Genomic DNA, 10,005 nt, shown 5'->3' on the forward strand with positions numbered 1-10,005 from the left:
ACTTGAGACACTTAGACTAAGCCTAAAATACCAAGACCTCTCCATAAGGATGGTTTTTATACTGTACTTCCACAATCTGCTGGCAGTACAAAAAAATAAGCTGCAGATCTCCTTAGGCTGAGTCATGGTGCTTTGGGGCAGGGACCATGCATATCATGGGAATATTTCACAGTTTCTGCTCTGTTTTCAGTGTATGACACCAAAACACCCACCTGATGACATCCTTTCAAGAGCAAAGGCAGCAATTTGCAGAATTCCGCTTCTTAGGGGAAGTGAGAAATTGCTGAGCTGACACCAAGTCCTGCAGTGTCCCTGTCACCTGCAGAGCCACCGCATCCTCGCCACGGTAGCGGGCATTGTGACAAAGGTTCTATGTCAGCTGGGTGTGGCAGCCAGGTGCCCCCTAGGGGATGGGGAGCCTGTCAGCCCCGGGCCTGTCACTGCCTGCTGGCCCTGCTGCCACCAGCCAGGCCTCTGAAAACTTGTCAAACCATGCCCAGACTTGGGGCCAGTTTGGCCCAAAGTCTGCAAGAGACAAGTCGGGAAGAAAGATATGGGACAGAGGGAGAAAGCGAAGGGAGCAGGAGAAAGGGAAGGAAGAATAAAAAGTAGTGTTGGGCTGCAGGAGTGAGATGGAGGAATTGCAAGAAAAGAGGCAGGAAGCAGGAGAGTGAGAGAAAAGGAAAGAAGAGACATGCAGCCAGACGAGGGTTTAGTGAGAGAGGATGGGACAGAGAACAGGATGAGAAGGACATAAGGCAAGGCTAGGACAGGCAAGGACAGGCAAGGCAAGGCTAGGCTGCAGGACATGTTTTTGCTTCATAGTTTCTAGCACATTTGTCTTCAGACTAGGAGGAAAGCCATAAGACCGTATGGATTAGGCCCAAGCAAAAACCCCAGCTACTTGAGACACTTAGACTAAGCCTAAAATACCAAGATCTCTCCATAAGGATGGTTTTTATACTGTACTTCCACAATCTGCTGGCAGTACAAAAAAATAAGCTGCAGATCTCCTTAGGCTGAGTCATGGTGCTTTGGGGCAGGGACCATGCATATAATGGGAATATTTCACAGTTTCTGCTCTGTTTTCAGCGTATGACACCAAAACACCCACCCGATGACATCCTTTCAAGAGCAAAGGCAGCAATTTGCAGAATTCCGCTTCTTAGGGGAAGTGAGAAATTGCTGAGCTGACACCAAGTCCTGCAGTGTCCCTGTCACCTGCAGAGCCACCGCATCCTCGCCACGGTAGCGGGCATTGTGACAAAGGTTCTATGTCAGCTGGGTGTGGCAGCCAGGCGCCCCCTAGGGGATGGGGAGCCTGTCAGCCCCGGGCCTGTCACTGCCTGCTGGCCCTGCTGCCACCAGCCAGGCCTCTGAAAACTTGTCAAACCATGCCCAGACTTGGGGCCAGTTTGGCCCAAAGTCTGCAAGAGACAAGTCGGGAAGAAAGATATGGGACAGAGGGAGAAAGCGAAGGGAGCAGGAGAAAGGGAAGGAAGAATAAAAAGTAGTGTTGGGCTGCAGGAGTGAGATGGAGGAATTGCAAGAAAAGAGGCAGGAAGCAGGAGAGTGAGAGAAAAGGAAAGAAGAGACATGCAGCCAGACGAGGGCTTAGTGAGAGAGGATGGGACAGAGAACAGGATGAGAAGGACATAAGGCAAGGCTAGGACAGGCAAGGAGAGGCAAGGCAAGGCTAGGCTGCAGGACATGTTTTTGCTTTATAGTTTCTAGCACATTCGTCTTCAGACTAGGAGGAAAGCCATAAGACCGTATGGATTAGGCCCAAGCAAAAACCCCAGCTACTTGAGACACTTAGACTAAGCCTAAAATACCAAGATCTCTCCATAAGGATGGTTTTTATACTGTACTTCCACAATCTGCTGGCAGTACAAAAAAATCAGCTGCAGATCTCCTTAGGCTGAGTCATGGTGCTTTGGGGCAGGGACCATGCATATCATGGGAATATTTCACAGTTTCTGCTCTGTTTTCAGTGTATGACACCAAAACACCCACCTGACGACATCCTTTCAAGAGCAAAGGCAGCAATTTGCAGAATTCCGCTTCTTAGGGGAAGTGAGAAATTGCTGAGCTGACACCAAGTCCTGCAGTGTCCCTGTCACCTGCAGAGCCACCGCATCCTCGCCACGGTAGCGGGCATTGTGACAAAGGTTCTATGTCAGCTGGGTGTGGCAGCCAGGCGCCCCCTAGGGGATGGGGAGCCTGTCAGCCCCGGGCCTGTCACTGCCTGGTGTCCCTGCTGCCACCAGCCAGGCCTCTGAAAACTTGTCAAACCATGCCCAGACTTGGGGCCAGTTTGGCCCAAAGTCTGCAAGAGACAAGTCGGGAAGAAAGATATGGGACAGAGGGAGAAAGCGAAGGGAGCAGGAGAAAGGGAAGGAAGAATAAAAAGTAGTGTTGGGCTGCAGGAGTGAGATGGAGGAATTGCAAGAAAAGAGGCAGGAAGCAGGAGAGTGAGAGAAAAGGAAAGAAGAGACATGCAGCCAGACGAGGGCTTAGTGAGAGAGGATGGGACAGAGAACAGGATGAGAAGGACATAAGGCAAGGCTAGGACAGGCAAGGACAGGCAAGGCAAGGCTAGGCTGCAGGACATGTTTTTGCTTTATAGTTTCTAGCACATTCGTCTTCAGACTAGCAGGAAAGCCATAAGACCGTATGGATTAGGCCCAAGCAAAAACCCCAGCTACTTGAGACACTTAGACTAAGCCTAAAATACCAAGATCTCTCCATAAGGATGGTTTTTATACTGTACTTCCACAATCTGCTGGCAGTACAAAAAAATAAGCTGCAGATCTCCTTAGGCTGAGTCATGGTGCTTTGGGGCAGGGACCATGCATATCATGGGAATATTTCACAGTTTCTGCTCTGTTTTCAGTGTATGACACCAAAACACCCACCTGATGACATCCTTTCAAGAGCAAAGGCAGCAATTTGCAGAATTCCGCTTCTTAGGGGAAGTGAGAAATTGCTGAGCTGACACCAAGTCCTGCAGTGTCCCTGTCACCTGCAGAGCCACCGCATCCTCGCCACGGTAGCGGGCATTGTGACAAAGGTTCTATGTCAGCTGGGTGTGGCAGCCAGGCGCCCCCTAGGGGATGGGGAGCCTGTCAGCCCCGGGCCTGTCACTGCCTGCTGGCCCTGCTGCCACCAGCCAGGCCTCTGAAAACTTGTCAAACAATGCCCAGACTTGGGGCCAGTTTGGCCCAAAGTCTGCAAGAGACAAGTCGGGAAGAAAGATATGGGACAGAGGGAGAAAGCGAAGGGAGCAGGAGAAAGGGAAGGAAGAATAAAAAGTAGTGTTGGGCTGCAGGAGTGAGATGGAGGAATTGCAAGAAAAGAGGCAGGAAGCAGGAGAGTGAGAGAAAAGGAAAGAAGAGACATGCAGCCAGACGAGGGGTTAGTGAGAGAGGATGGGACAGAGAACAGGATGAGAAGGACATAAGGCAAGGCTAGGACAGGCAAGGACAGGCAAGGCAAGGCTAGGCTGCAGGACATGTTTTTGCTTCATAGTTTCTAGCACATTCGTCTTCAGACTAGCAGGAAAGCCATAAGACCGTATGGATTAGGCCCAAGCAAAAACCCCAGCTACTTGAGACACTTAGACTAAGCCTAAAATACCAAGATCTCTCCATAAGGATGGTTTTTATACTGTACTTCCACAATCTGCTGGCAGTACAAAAAAATAAGCTGCAGATCTCCTTAGGCTGAGTCATGGTGCTTTGGGGCAGGGACCATGCATATCATGGGAATATTTCACAGTTTCTGCTCTGTTTTCAGTGTATGACACCAAAACACCCACCCGATGACATCCTTTCAAGAGCAAAGGCAGCAATTTGCAGAATTCCGCTTCTTAGGGGAAGTGAGAAATTGCTGAGCTGACACCAAGTCCTGCAGTGTCCCTGTCACCTGCAGAGCCACCGCATCCTCGCCACGGTAGCGGGCATTGTGACAAAGGTTCTATGTCAGCTGGGTGTGGCAGCCAGGCGCCCCCTAGGCAATGGGGAGCCTGTCAGCCCCGGGCCTGTCACTGCCTGCTGGCCCTGCTGCCACCAGCCAGGCCTCTGAAAACTTGTCAAACCATGCCCAGACTTGGGGCCAGTTTGGCCCAAAGTCTGCAAGAGACAAGTCGGGAAGAAAGATATGGGACAGAGGGAGAAAGCGAAGGGAGCAGGAGAAAGGGAAGGAAGAATAAAAAGTAGTGTTGGGCTGCAGGAGTGAGATGGAGGAATTGCAAGAAAAGAGGCAGGAAGCAGGAGAGTGAGAGAAAAGGAAAGAAGAGACATGCAGCCAGACAAGGGCTTAGTGAGAGAGGATGGGACAGAGAACAGGATGAGAAGGACATAAGGCAAGGCTAGGACAGGCAAGGACAGGCAAGGCAAGGCTAGGCTGCAGGACATGTTTTTGCTTCATAGTTTCTAGCACATTCGTCTTCAGACTAGCAGGAAAGCCATAAGACCGTATGGATTAGGCCCAAGCAAAAACCCCAGCTACTTGAGACACTTAGACTAAGCCTAAAATACCAAGATCTCTCCATAAGGATGGTTTTTATACTGTACTTCCACAATCTGCTGGCAGTACAAAAAAATAAGCTGCAGATCTCCTTAGGCTGAGTCATGGTGCTTTGGGGCAGGGACCATGCATATCATGGGAATATTTCACAGTTTCTGCTCTGTTTTCAGTGTATGACACCAAAACACCCACCTGATGACATCCTTTCAAGAGCAAAGGCAGCAATTTGCAGAATTCCGCTTCTTAGGGGAAGTGAGAAATTGCTGAGCTGACACCAAGTCCTGCAGTGTCCCTGTCACCTGCAGAGCCACCGCATCCTCGCCACGGTAGCGGGCATTGTGACAAAGGTTCTATGTCAGCTGGGTGTGGCAGCCAGGCGCCCCCTAGGCGATGGGGAGCCTGTCAGCCCCGGGTCTGTCACTGCCTGCTGGCCCTGCTGCCACCAGCCAGGCCTCTGAAAACTTGTCAAACCATGCCCAGACTTGGGGCCAGTTTGGCCCAAAGTCTGCAAGAGACAAGTCGGGAAGAAAGATATGGGACAGAGGGAGAAAGCGAAGGGAGCAGGAGAAAGGGAAGGAAGAATAAAAAGTAGTGTTGGGCTGCAGGAGTGAGATGGAGGAATTGCAAGAAAAGAGGCAGGAAGCAGGAGAGTGAGAGAAAAGGAAAGAAGAGACATGCAGCCAGACGAGGGTTTAGTGAGAGAGGATGGGACAGAGAACAGGATGAGAAGGACATAAGGCAAGGCTAGGACAGGCAAGGACAGGCAAGGCAAGGCTAGGCTGCAGGACATGTTTTTGCTTTATAGTTTCTAGCACATTTGTCTTCAGACTAGGAGGAAAGCCATAAGACCGTATGGATTAGGCCCAAGCAAAAACCCCAGCTACTTGAGACACTTAGACTAAGCCTAAAATACCAAGATCTCTCCAAAAGGATGGTTTTTATACTGTACTTCCACAATCTGCTGGCAGTACAAAAAAATAAGCTGCAGATCTCCTTAGGCTGAGTCATGGTGCTTTGGGGCAGGGACCATGCATATCATGGGAATATTTCACAGTTTCTGCTCTGTTTTCAGTGTATGACACCAAAACACCCACCTGATGACATCCTTTCAAGAGCAAAGGCAGCAATTTGCAGAATTCCGCTTCTTAGGGGAAGTGAGAAATTGCTGAGCTGACACCAAGTCCTGCAGTGTCCCTGTCACCTGCAGAGCCACCGCATCCTCGCCACGGTAGCGGGCATTGTGACAAAGATTCTATGTCAGCTGGGTGTGGCAGCCAGGCGCCCCCTAGGGGATGGGGAGCTTGTCAGCCCCGGGCCTGTCACTGCCTGGTGTCCCTGCTGCCACCAGCCAGGCCTCTGAAAACTTGTCAAACCATGCCCAGACTTGGGGCCAGTTTTGCATAAAGTCTGCAAGAGACAAGTCGGGAAGAAAGATATGGGACAGAGGGAGAAAGCGAAGGGAGCAGAAGAAAGGGAAGGAAGAATAAAAAGTAGTGTTGGGCTGCAGGAGTGAGTTGGAGGAATTGCAAGAAAAGAGGCAGGAAGCAGGAGAGTGAGAGAAAAGGAAAGAAGAGACATGCAGCCAGACGAGGGGTTAGTGAGAGAGGATGGGACAGAGAACAGGATGAGAAGGACATAAGGCAAGGCTAGGACAGGCAAGGACAGGCAAGGCAAGGCTAGGCTGCAGGACATGTTTTTGCTTCATAGTTTCTAGCACATTCGTCTTCAGACTAGCAGGAAAGCCATAAGACCGTATGGATTAGGCGCAAGCAAAAACCCCAGCTACTTGAGACACTTAGACTAAGCCTAAAATACCAAGATCTCTCCATAAGGATGGTTTTTATACTGTACTTCCACAATCTGCTGGCAGTACAAAAAAATAAGCTGCAGATCTCCTTAGGCTGAGTCATGGTGCTTTGGGGCAGGGACCATGCATATCATGGGAATATTTCACAGTTTCTGCTCTGTTTTCAGTGTATGACACCAAAACACCCACCTGATGACATCCTTTCAAGAGCAAAGGCAGCAATTTGAGAATTCCGCTTCTTAGGGGAAGTGAGAAATTGCTGAGCTGACACCAAGTCCTGCAGTGTCCCTGTCACCTGCAGAGCCACTGCATCCTCGCCACGGTAGCGGGCATTGTGACAAAGGTTCTATGTCAGCTGGGTGTGGCAGCCAGGCGCCCCCTAGGGGATGGGGAGCCTGTCAGCCCCGGGCCTGTCACTGCCTGCTGGCCCTGCTGCCACCAGCCAGGCCTCTGAAAACTTGTCAAACCATGCCCAGACTTGGGGCCAGTTTGGCCCAAAGTCTGCAAGAGACAAGTCGGGAAGAAAGATATGGGACAGAGGGAGAAAGCGAAGGGAGCAGGAGAAAGGGAAGGAAGAATAAAAAGTAATGTTGGGCTGCAGGAGTGAGATGGAGGAATTGCAAGAAAAGAGGCAGGAAGCAGGAGAGTGAGAGAAAAGGAAAGAAGAGACATGCAGCCAGACGAGGGCTTAGTGAGAGAGGATGGGACAGAGAACAGGATGAGAAGGACATAAGGCAAGGCTAGGACAGGCAAGGACAGGCAAGGCAAGGCTAGGCTGCAGGACATGTTTTTGCTTCATAGTTTCTAGCACATTCGTCTTCAGACTAGCAGGAAAGCCATAAGACCGTATGGATTAGGCCCAAGCAAAAACCCCAGCTACTTGAGACACTTAGACTAAGCCTAAAATACCAAGATCTCTCCATAAGGATGGTTTTTATACTGTACTTCCACAATCTGCTGGCAGTACAAAAAAATAAGCTGCAGATCTCCTTAGGCTGAGTCATGGTGCTTTGGGGCAGGGACCATGCATATCATGGGAATATTTCACAGTTTCTGCTCTGTTTTCAGGGTATGACACCAAAACACCCACCTGATGACATCCTTTCAAGAGCAAAGGCAGCAATTTGCAGAATTCCGCTTCTTAGGGGAAGTGAGAAATTGCTGAGCTGACACCAAGTCCTGCAGTGTCCCTGTCACCTGCAGAGCCACCGCATCCTCGCCACGGTAGCGGGCATTGTGACAAAGGTTCTATGTCAGCTGGGTGTGGCAGCCAGGCGCCCCCTAGGGGATGGGGAGCCTGTCAGCCCCGGGCCTGTCACTGCCTGCTGGCCCTGCTGCCACCAGCCAGGCCTCTGAAAACTTGTCAAACCATGCCCAGACTTGGGGCCAGTTTGGCCCAAAGTCTGCAAGAGACAAGTCGGGAAGAAAGATATGGGACAGAGGGAGAAAGCAAAGGGAGCAGGAGAAAGGGAAGGAAGAATAAAAAGTAGTGTTGGGCTGCAGGAGTGAGATGGAGGAATTGCAAGAAAAGAGGCAGGAAGCAGGAGAGTGAGAGAAAAGGAAAGAAGAGACATGCAGCCAGACGAGGGTTTAGTGAGAGAGGATGGGACAGAGAACAGGATGAGAAGGACATAAGGCAAGGCTAGGACAGGCAAGGACAGGCAAGGCAAGGCTAGGCTGCAGGACATGTTTTTGCTTTATAGTTTCTAGCACATTCGTCTTCAGACTAGGAGGAAAGCCATAAGACCGTATGGATTAGGCCCAAGCAAAAACCCCAGCTACTTGAGACACTTAGACTAAGCCTAAAATACCAAGATCTCTCCATAAGGATGGTTTTTATACTGTACTTCCACAATCTGCTGGCAGTACAAAAAAATAAGCTGCAGATCTCCTTAGGCTGAGTCATGGTGCTTTGGGGCATGGACCATGCATATCATGGGAATATTTCACAGTTTCTGCTCTGTTTTCAGTGTATGACACGAAAACACCCACCTGATGACACCCTTTCAAGAGCAAAGGCAGCAATTTGCAGAATTCCGCTTCTTAGGGGAAGTGAGAAATTGCTGAGCTGACACCAAGTCCTGCAGTGTCCCTGTCACCTGCAGAGCCACCGCATCCTCGCCACGGTAGCGGGCATTGTGACAAAGGTTCTATGTCAGCTGGGTGTGGCAGCCAGGCGCCCCCTAGGGGATGGGGAGCTTGTCAGCCCCGGGCCTGTCACTGCCTGCTGGCCCTGCTGCCACCAGCCAGGCCTCGGAAAACTTGTCAAACCATGCCCAGACTTGGGGCCAGTTTTGCATAAAGTCTGCAAGAGACAAGTCGGGAAGAAAGATATGGGACAGAGGGAGAAAGCGAAGGGAGCAGGAGAAAGGGAAGGAAGAATAAAAAGTAGTGTTGGGCTGCAGGAGTGAGATGGAGGAATTGCAAGAAAAGAGGCAGGAAGCAGGAGAGTGAGAGAAAAGGAAAGAAGAGACATGCAGCCAGACGAGGGCTTAGTGAGAGAGGATGGGACAGAGAACAGGATGAGAAGGACATAAGGCAAGGCTAGGACAGGCAAGGACAGGCAAGGCAAGGCTAGGCTGCAGGACATGTTTTTGCTTTATAGTTTCTAGCACATTCGTCTTCAGACTAGCAGGAAAGCCATAAGACCGTATGGATTAGGCCCAAGCAAAAACCCCAGCTACTTGAGACACTTAGACTAAGCCTAAAATACCAAGATCTCTCCATAAGGATGGTTTTTATACTGTACTTCCACAATCTGCTGGCAGTACAAAAAAATAAGCTGCAGATCTCCTTAGGCTGAGTCATGGTGCTTTGGGGCAGGGACCATGCATATCATGGGAATATTTCACAGTTTCTGCTCTGTTTTCAGTGTATGACACCAAAACACCCACCTGATGACATCCTTTCAAGAGCAAAGGCAGCAATTTGCAGAATTCCGCTTCTTAGGGGAAGTGAGAAATTGCTGAGCTGACACCAAGTCCTGCAGTGTCCCTGTCACCTGCAGAGCCACCGCATCCTCGCCACGGTAGCGGGCATTGTGACAAAGGTTCTATGTCAGCTGGGTGTGGCAGCCAGGCGCCCCCTAGGGGATGGGGAGCCTGTCAGCCCCGGGCCTGTCACTGCCTGCTGGCCCTGCTGCCACCAGCCAGGCCTCTGAAAACTTGTCAAACCATGCCCAGACTTGGGGCCAGTTTGGCCCAAAGTCTGCAAGAGACAAGTCGGGAAGAAAGATATGGGACAGAGGGAGAAAGCAAAGGGAGCAGGAGAAAGGGAAGGAAGAATAAAAAGTAGTGTTGGGCTGCAGGAGTGAGATGGAGGAATTGCAAGAAAAGAGGCAGGAAGCAGGAGAGTGAGAGAAAAGGAAAGAAGAGACATGCAGCCAGACGAGGGGTTAGTGAGAGAGGATGGGACAGAGAACAGGATGAGAAGGACATAAGGCAAGGCTAGGACAGGCAAGGACAGGCAAGGCAAGGCTAGGCTGCAGGACATGTTTTTGCTTTATAGTTTCTAGCACATTCGTCTTCAGACTAGGAGGAAAGCCATAAGACCGTATGGATTAGGCCCAAGCAAAAACCCCAGCTACTTGAGACACTTAGACTAAGCCTAAAATACCAAGATCTCTCCATAAGGATGGTTTTTATACTGTACTTCCACAATCTGCTGGC

The sequence above is a fragment of the Columba livia genome, unplaced genomic scaffold (assembly GCF_036013475.1).
Source record: "Columba livia isolate bColLiv1 breed racing homer unplaced genomic scaffold, bColLiv1.pat.W.v2 Scaffold_105, whole genome shotgun sequence".
Lineage (NCBI taxonomy): Eukaryota > Metazoa > Chordata > Aves > Columbiformes > Columbidae > Columba > Columba livia.